Here is a 7,202-nt window from a genome sequence, read left to right as displayed (position 1 = left end):
TGACTTTGAGCATGTTTTCATGTGTCTTTTGGCCTTCCTTCTGTCTTCTTTTGAAAATATTCTATTTAGGTCCACTGCCCATTTCTTAATTGGATCATTCATCTTCCTTTTATTTAGTTGTATAAGCTGTCTGTAGATGTTGGAGATTAAACCTTTATCAGTGGTAACATTTGCAAATATGTTCTCCCACACAGTGGGCTTTCTTATTGTTTTGTTGATGGTTTCTTTTGCTGTAAAAAAGCTTCTTATTTTGATGTAAGTCCCATTTGTTTATTTTCTCTTTAGCTTCCATTGCCCTAGGGGTAGTATCAGTGAAGAAGTTCTTTTGGCATATGTCTGAGATTTTGCTGCCTGTGGGTGTTTCTAGTATTTTTATGGTTTCCTGTCTTAGGTTTAAGTCCTCCATCCATTTTGAGTTTATTTTTGTGTATGGTGTAAGTTGGTGATCTAGTTTCATTCTTTTGCAGGTATCTGTCCAATTTTCCCAGCACCATTTATTGAAGAGACTGTCTTGACTCCATTGTATATTCGTGCCTCCTTTGTCAAATAATAATTGAGCATAGTGCAAATGCCTACCTTTAAAGGAGGCAGAACGCAGAACTCCTCACACGCCTAGAAGGAGGAGAACTGGAACATTGTTGACAAGCACAGCTTCCTGTGGGCCCTGGGGGAAGTTGGTCCCACCCGCAGAGGGTTTCCTGGGCAAGCACCCACCACAAGACACGGAGTGAGTTCTTTTGTTGCCACATGATATGGCAATGGCCACAAAAAGTGGACTGAAAATGCCACCGTGAGAGGGTGATGGTCAGCCCGAGATCACAGTCACAGAAGGCGAAGCTCCCCAAAAGCTGTGTGGACCTCATGAGTGTGAGCCCCAGAGGTGAAATGCGATGGGCGTGGCTTCAGGTGGCTGTAGAACGTTCCTGGAGGATCTGAGGACAACAGTAGCTGGGTTTCTGCTGGTAATCCATGTGGAATTTCTCCCTGAGGCACTTCAAATGGTCATGTAGATAATATCACATTTCTTTCTTTTTTTTCTTTTTCTTTTTTTAGCCATCTCTATCTATGTAGTTAAACCAGCTTGGCTGCCTCTCTCAGATCCATGGCAAACAGTTAAATTCTGGAGTCTGACCCAATCCGAGTGATGTGCATACCTGAGAAGGCAGCATCGTTTCCTAAAAGCTTGTCCTCCGAACTGAAGGAAGAGGTTCCCTTTCAGGCGAGAGAACTTTAACAGCTGCCCGCCCGGCAACTTCCCCTCTCCCTGTCCTAGGTCAAGGAGAAAATCTAATATCACCTTATTTTTGAATTTCATTTGGGAACTATGATTGATGTTCTGAGTGGGCTCCTGCAGCAAAGGCTCCGACATCATATAAGTTTCCCCTTTTAGCTTAACAATAACCCACAACCTTCGGACCAACTTAAGTTTCCCCTTTTAAGATGGGAATTATATATAAACTAGAGGCCCAGTGCTGGCCAGGGCCTGCCTTCATTCCACGCCACCCCCTGGTGGTTAGCACACATCATAGCGAGTGATTGAACTCCCAGTCAGTCAAACTGTCGAGGGGATACTTTGCATATTAGGTTTATATATACTAGAGGCCCGGTGTATGAAAATTCTTGCACTGGAGGGGGCGTCCCTCAGCCATGCTTGTCCCCTTTCACAGTCAGGGAGCCCTCAGGGCTAGGAGGTGACTGGGGAAGGCAATGCCCCCATCACACCTCTGCTGTTGCCACTGCCAGCAGCGCAAGCCGCGGCGGGTCCTGGTTACCTGTGTCTCAGGCGGGCCCTGGGCAGCTGGGGGGGCTAAGGGAACTGGGCACTGCCATCTTGTGGCTGTGGGTGCTTCCATCTTTGAGGGCAAGGCAGTCAATTAGCATATTCCCTCCTTATTGGCTGTGGGTGCAGCCATATTTGAGGGTGGGTCAGCAATTAGCATATCCCCTCCTTATTGGCTGTGGGCGCCACCATCTTTGTGACAGTGTGAGTGTGAATTAGCATATTCCCTTTTTATTAGATAGGATATTTTGCCATAAGTAAAACTTAAAAAATGTTTTAAATATACTTTTTATTAATTTCAGAGAGGAAGAGAAAGAGAGAAACATCAATGATGAGATAGAATCATTGATCAGCAGCCTCCTGAACATCCCCTGCTGGGGATGGAGCCTGCAACCCTGGGCATGTGCCCTTGACTGGAATCAAATCCAGGACCCTTCAGTCCGCAAGTCAATGCTCTATCTACTGAGCCAAACCAGATAGGCCTTAAAACTTTTTTTAAATATATTTTTATTGGTTTTAGAGAGGAAGGGAAAGAGAGACATCAATAATGAGAGAGATTCATCCATCAGCTTCCCTCCTGCAAGTCCCCTACTGAGGATTGAGCCAGTAATCCTGGCATGTGCCCTTGACCAGAATCAAACCTGGTCCTCAGGTGGATGCTTTATCCACTGAGCCTAATGGGGTAGGTAATATCAATAAATAGTAATAAAAATAACGGGCTAATTTTTTTCTTCATTATATTACTGTAGGAACTACAGATAAAACAGAATGGACTCCTCTAGGTAGAATGGAAAGGGCATGATCCTTTCTTTAAAATTATATCTATCTATATATAAAAGCCTAAGCGACTGGCCGACTGGTAGCTATGATGCGCACTGACCACTCTCAAGGCAGGAGCAGAAACCACAGGCATCGAAACATGGAACGGACTGATGAATCTCAGATGGAAGGGGATGAATCTCAGAGGGTTCAGGCCTCTCGCAAACCGGGACCCTTTCGGGGATGTTGGAGAACTGGTTTCAGCCTGATCTCTGCAGGCCAGCCTGAGGGACCCCACCAGTGCACAAATCCATGCACCATGCCTCTAGTTTGAAGATATAGATCTAGCTAACCTAGATGACTCAAAAAATTTTGTTGATTTGAGGAAAAAAAGGGGGGGAGAGAACTTATGAATACAAACAGCAGTGTGGTGATTTCGGGGAGGGGGAGGATGGAGGTGGAAGAGGGTAATAGGAGGAAAATGGTGATGGGAAAAAAAGACAAGAAAAGAAAAATTGTTGGTTATCATCGAAAATATTTAAATATCAATCTAAATAATTAAGGAAATAAGGTTTGTAGATAGAATACACTGTAAGTGTAAATGCATGCTATAACTATTAGTAAGCTAAAAATGGTAACATAACCAAATCTGGATATAGAGGAAGAGAGTGAGAGGAATGCTGGGAATGAATTGGTAGTAGCTATTGTGGAAGGAAGTCAACTAGCCATATTGACTTTTAAAATGTGATTAAGGACAGGTGCTGGCTAGAAGGAGTCAATGGGGGCAAAGAGAGACACCTGTAATAGTGTGTGTGTGTGTGTGTGTGTGTGTGTGTGTGTGTGTGAATCCTCACCACAGGATATTTTCCACTGATTTTTAGAGAGAGTGGGAGGGAGGGGGAGAGACAGAGAAACATTGATGTGAGAGAGACACATCTATTGGTTGCCTCCTGCATGTGCCCCAACCAGGGCCAGCATCGAACCTGTAACCAAGATATATTCCCTTGACCGGAATCAAACCCAGAACCCTTCAGTCTGGGGTCCAGACGCTCTATCCACTGAGTTAAACGGAATAGGGTTGTAATACATTCAACAACAAAGATTTTTTTAAAAACAAAACATGTGGGCAGTGCCCTCGGCGGTCCCAGATCTGTCTCTTGCTTCAACAGTGTTTGGATGAAATATACCAGGGAACGCCCCTTCTTCCAGCCTCTGACCCCTCTCCTGCGTCTTACACAGTCACCACCGTCAGAAGCACCTCTGGGACCAGCCATCACACCGGGGTTTTTTCTACGTTAATTCTCATCGCTGAACAACCATGAGCTCCCAAATTCCTCAGAATTATTCCACCCTCCTGGCCAGCCTGCACCTGCGGGCCGCCCACACCTACCTCTCTCTGGGCTTCTATTCTGAACGTGACGATGTGGCTCTTGAGGGCGTGGGCCACTTCTGTGAGCTGGCGGAGAAGAAGCGTGAGGGCGCTAAGCGTCTATTAAAGTTGCCAAACCAGCGTAGTGGCCGAATTCTCTTCCAGGACGTGCTGAAGCCTTCCAAGATGAGTGGGCAAAACTCAGATGCCATGGGTGCCGCTCTGGCCTTGGAGAGGAGCCTGACCCCAGCCCTGTGGACCTGCAGGCCCTGGGTTCTGCCACACAGACCCTCAGCTCCGTGACTTCCTGCAGGACCACTTCCTGGGTGAGGAGGTGAAACTCATCAAGAAGATGGGCAACACCTGACTCACCTCCGCTGGCTGCCGGCCCCCAGGCTGGGCTGGGCGAGGATCTCTTCGAAAGACTCACCCTGAAGCACGACCAGGAGCCCTCTGCCTTCCCCTCGTGTCTGGCTTTTACCCGGGCTTCTCCCTGAAACTCCTGGGCAGTCTTTGAAGCACCCTGAAGTCCTCTCCCATGCCTCGGACCAAAGGAAACAATAAAGCTTTTTGCAGCAAAACAAACAAACAAACAAAAAACACCACCCAAAACAAAAACATGTGATCTCTATACACTGAGTGGCCAGATTATTATGACCACCTGACGTTTGTAGGCACATTAGCCGTACACTGCATCGTATGGGATACGGAAGCCAAAAGCCTGTTCAAACACCGGTGCTGTCTGCAGTTACCAAGATAAAACGTCTCCAATTCGCACAGGAACACAGATTGGACAGTCAAACATTGGAAAAAAGTCATATGGTCCGAAGAATCACGTTTCCAGTTGCATCATGCAGATGGCAGAGTGAGAATTTTGCAGAACAGCATGAAAGCATGCACCCCACATTTTGCAGAACAGCATGAAAGCATGCACCCCCACCAGCTTCAAGGATTGTACTTGAAGCTGGTGGGGGCAGTGTTATGGTTTGGGGCATGTTTTCCTGGCATAATTTGGGCCCTTTAATTTGTGTAGAACAATGTCTGAATAGCACAACATACCTAAGTATCATTGCTGATCAAGTTCATCCTATCATGCTGATGGTGTGTCCCAATGGAGATGGCTTCTTCCAATAAGACAACGCGCCATGCCATGGTGCTCGTATTGTGCAGGAGTGGTTTCAAGAACATGAAGGAGACTCTACCTTGCTTAGGTGGCCCCCACAATCACCAGATCTCAACCCAAGTGAGCATTTGTGGGACAAAGTTAAAAGAGCCATCAGGCAGCTGGTTCCACAACCATCAGATCTCACAGACCCGACAGTGCTATTCCTCAGGCGTGGTGTCAGATTCCTCGCATCACCTTTCAACATCTCGTGGAGTCAATGCCAAGGAGAATCGCCGCCGTATTGAAGGCAAAAGGTGGCCCAATGAAGTACTGAAGACGGGTGGTCATAATAATCTGGGCACTCAGTGTATATAAAAGAGTAATATGCAAATCAACCAAACAGCTGAACCACCAGAATGACAGCTCGACCAGTTGCTCTGAGGCACACTGACCATCTTCCTGTCCCTCCCGCTGGCAGGCAGGCTCTGATGCCCTGATGGTGAACCGAGGTGGGTGCAGAGGTGGGTGGGCCGGCCTAGGGACCGTACCCATGCATGAATTTTGTGCCCCAGGCCTCTAGTCCATAGATAATAATTCATACTCCATGTTTTTAAAAAAGCTTTTTCTTTGTAATATGTGTGTGTGTGTGTGTGTGTGTGTGTGTGTGTGTTATTGATTTCTTACAGAGAGGAAAGGAGAAGGATAGAGTTAGAAACATCAATGAGAGAGAAACATTGATCAGTTGCCTCCTGCACACCCCCTACTGAGGATATGCCCACAACTAAGGTATATGCCCTTGACCGGAATCAAACCTGGGACCTTTCAGTCTACAGGCCAATGCTCTATCTACTGAGCCAAGCCAGTTAGGGCTCTTTTATATATATATTGATTTTGTACAGAGAGGAAGGGAGAGAGATAGAGAGTTAGAAACATCGATAAGAGAGAGTCATCGATTAGCTGCCTCTTGCACACCCCCTACTGGGGATATGCCCGCAACCAAGGTACATGCCCTTGACCAGAATCGAACCCGGGACCCTTCAGTCCCCAAGCCAACGCTCTATCCATTGAGCCAAACCGGTTTCGGTGTCTTTTTAAGATTTTAAAACCAGAATTTATTTTTATTTAAAAATTCGCAAGAGGCCCTAGCCCAGGGATGGAGGCAGCTGATCAATGATTCTTTCTCATCATTGATGTTTCTATCTCTCCCTCTCCCTTTCTCTCTGAAATCAATAAAAAAAATTTTTTTTTAAATTTTGGAAAATTCAAATATGCCTAAATGGTTGATTGAGGACCACTACCACTAGATTGAATAAATGAATAGTAAGCACCTCTTGTACGCCAAGCCCCATGCTAGGCGTCTATGATGTAAAACTGTCTTAATCCACAATGAGAAGGGAACCTAGGCCTTTGTCTAGAGATGCGGGTGTGGGATTTATTCTCCCCAGAATGCAGGGTCTGTAAGACTATGGCAGTAGTCGGCAAACTGTGGCTCATGAGCCACATGCAGCTCTTTGGTCCCTTAAGTGGCTTTTCCACAAAATACCATGTGCGGACGCACACGTACAGTGGGATTGCAACTTCGTGGGCCATGCTCAGAAGTCGGTTTTCGGCTCTCAAAAGAAATTTCAGTCGTTGTGCTGTTGATATTTGGCTCTGTTGACTAATGAGTTTGCCGACCACTGGACTATGGCATCCTGCACGACATCACATCCAAAGCACAGCGGAGAGCCGAACACCAGCTGCCCCTGGGCCTCCCACCTCCATCCCCTCTCTGAAATGGGCTCAGCTTCTCCATCCTCGGGGCCAGGTCAGCCCCTAAACTCCAGCTACTCCTTCAGACACTAGGTGCCCCCAAGGACTTAGATTTGCTACCCAACATGCTCTTTCACTAGAATGACCTGAATCTCCCTGTTTTCTTTGGTTAAGATGGAGTCAGGAGTCAGCTGCCTCTCATAGAGGGCTGACTCCCTTCCTTCCTTCCTTCCTTCCTTCCTTCTCTTTCTTCATTCCCCACCCACCCTGCTCTTTTTTTTTTTTTCTCTTTCACATTTATGGTTATCTTTCCCCATCTGAAATTTTTCTCTAACAATTAAAATACAGTCAATATGCAACAGCATTAGAATTTGTATATGATTTCAATTTTAGTGTACAGCTTTTAGTTTTAATTCACTTTGATTTTTAACTCTTTA

General features: G+C 46.2%; 1 pseudogene across 1 annotated transcript; it reads left to right on the top strand.

The window, feature by feature from the left end:
• Nucleotides 1–3,857: 3,857 nt before the first annotated feature.
• On the top strand, nucleotides 3,858–4,577 carry LOC311622191 (ferritin light chain-like; annotated as a pseudogene). Its single transcript has one exon. The product of its transcript is annotated as a ferritin light chain-like (transcript).
• The last annotated feature ends 2,625 nt before the right edge of the window (nucleotides 4,578–7,202 follow it).

The sequence above is a fragment of the Pipistrellus hanaki genome (genome assembly GCF_964339955.1).
Source record: "Pipistrellus hanaki genome assembly, chromosome: 4".
Taxonomy (NCBI): domain Eukaryota; kingdom Metazoa; phylum Chordata; class Mammalia; order Chiroptera; family Vespertilionidae; genus Pipistrellus; species Pipistrellus hanaki.
The sequence above is the reverse complement of the archived record's forward strand: the minus strand, read 5'-3'. Positions and strand labels throughout refer to the sequence as shown.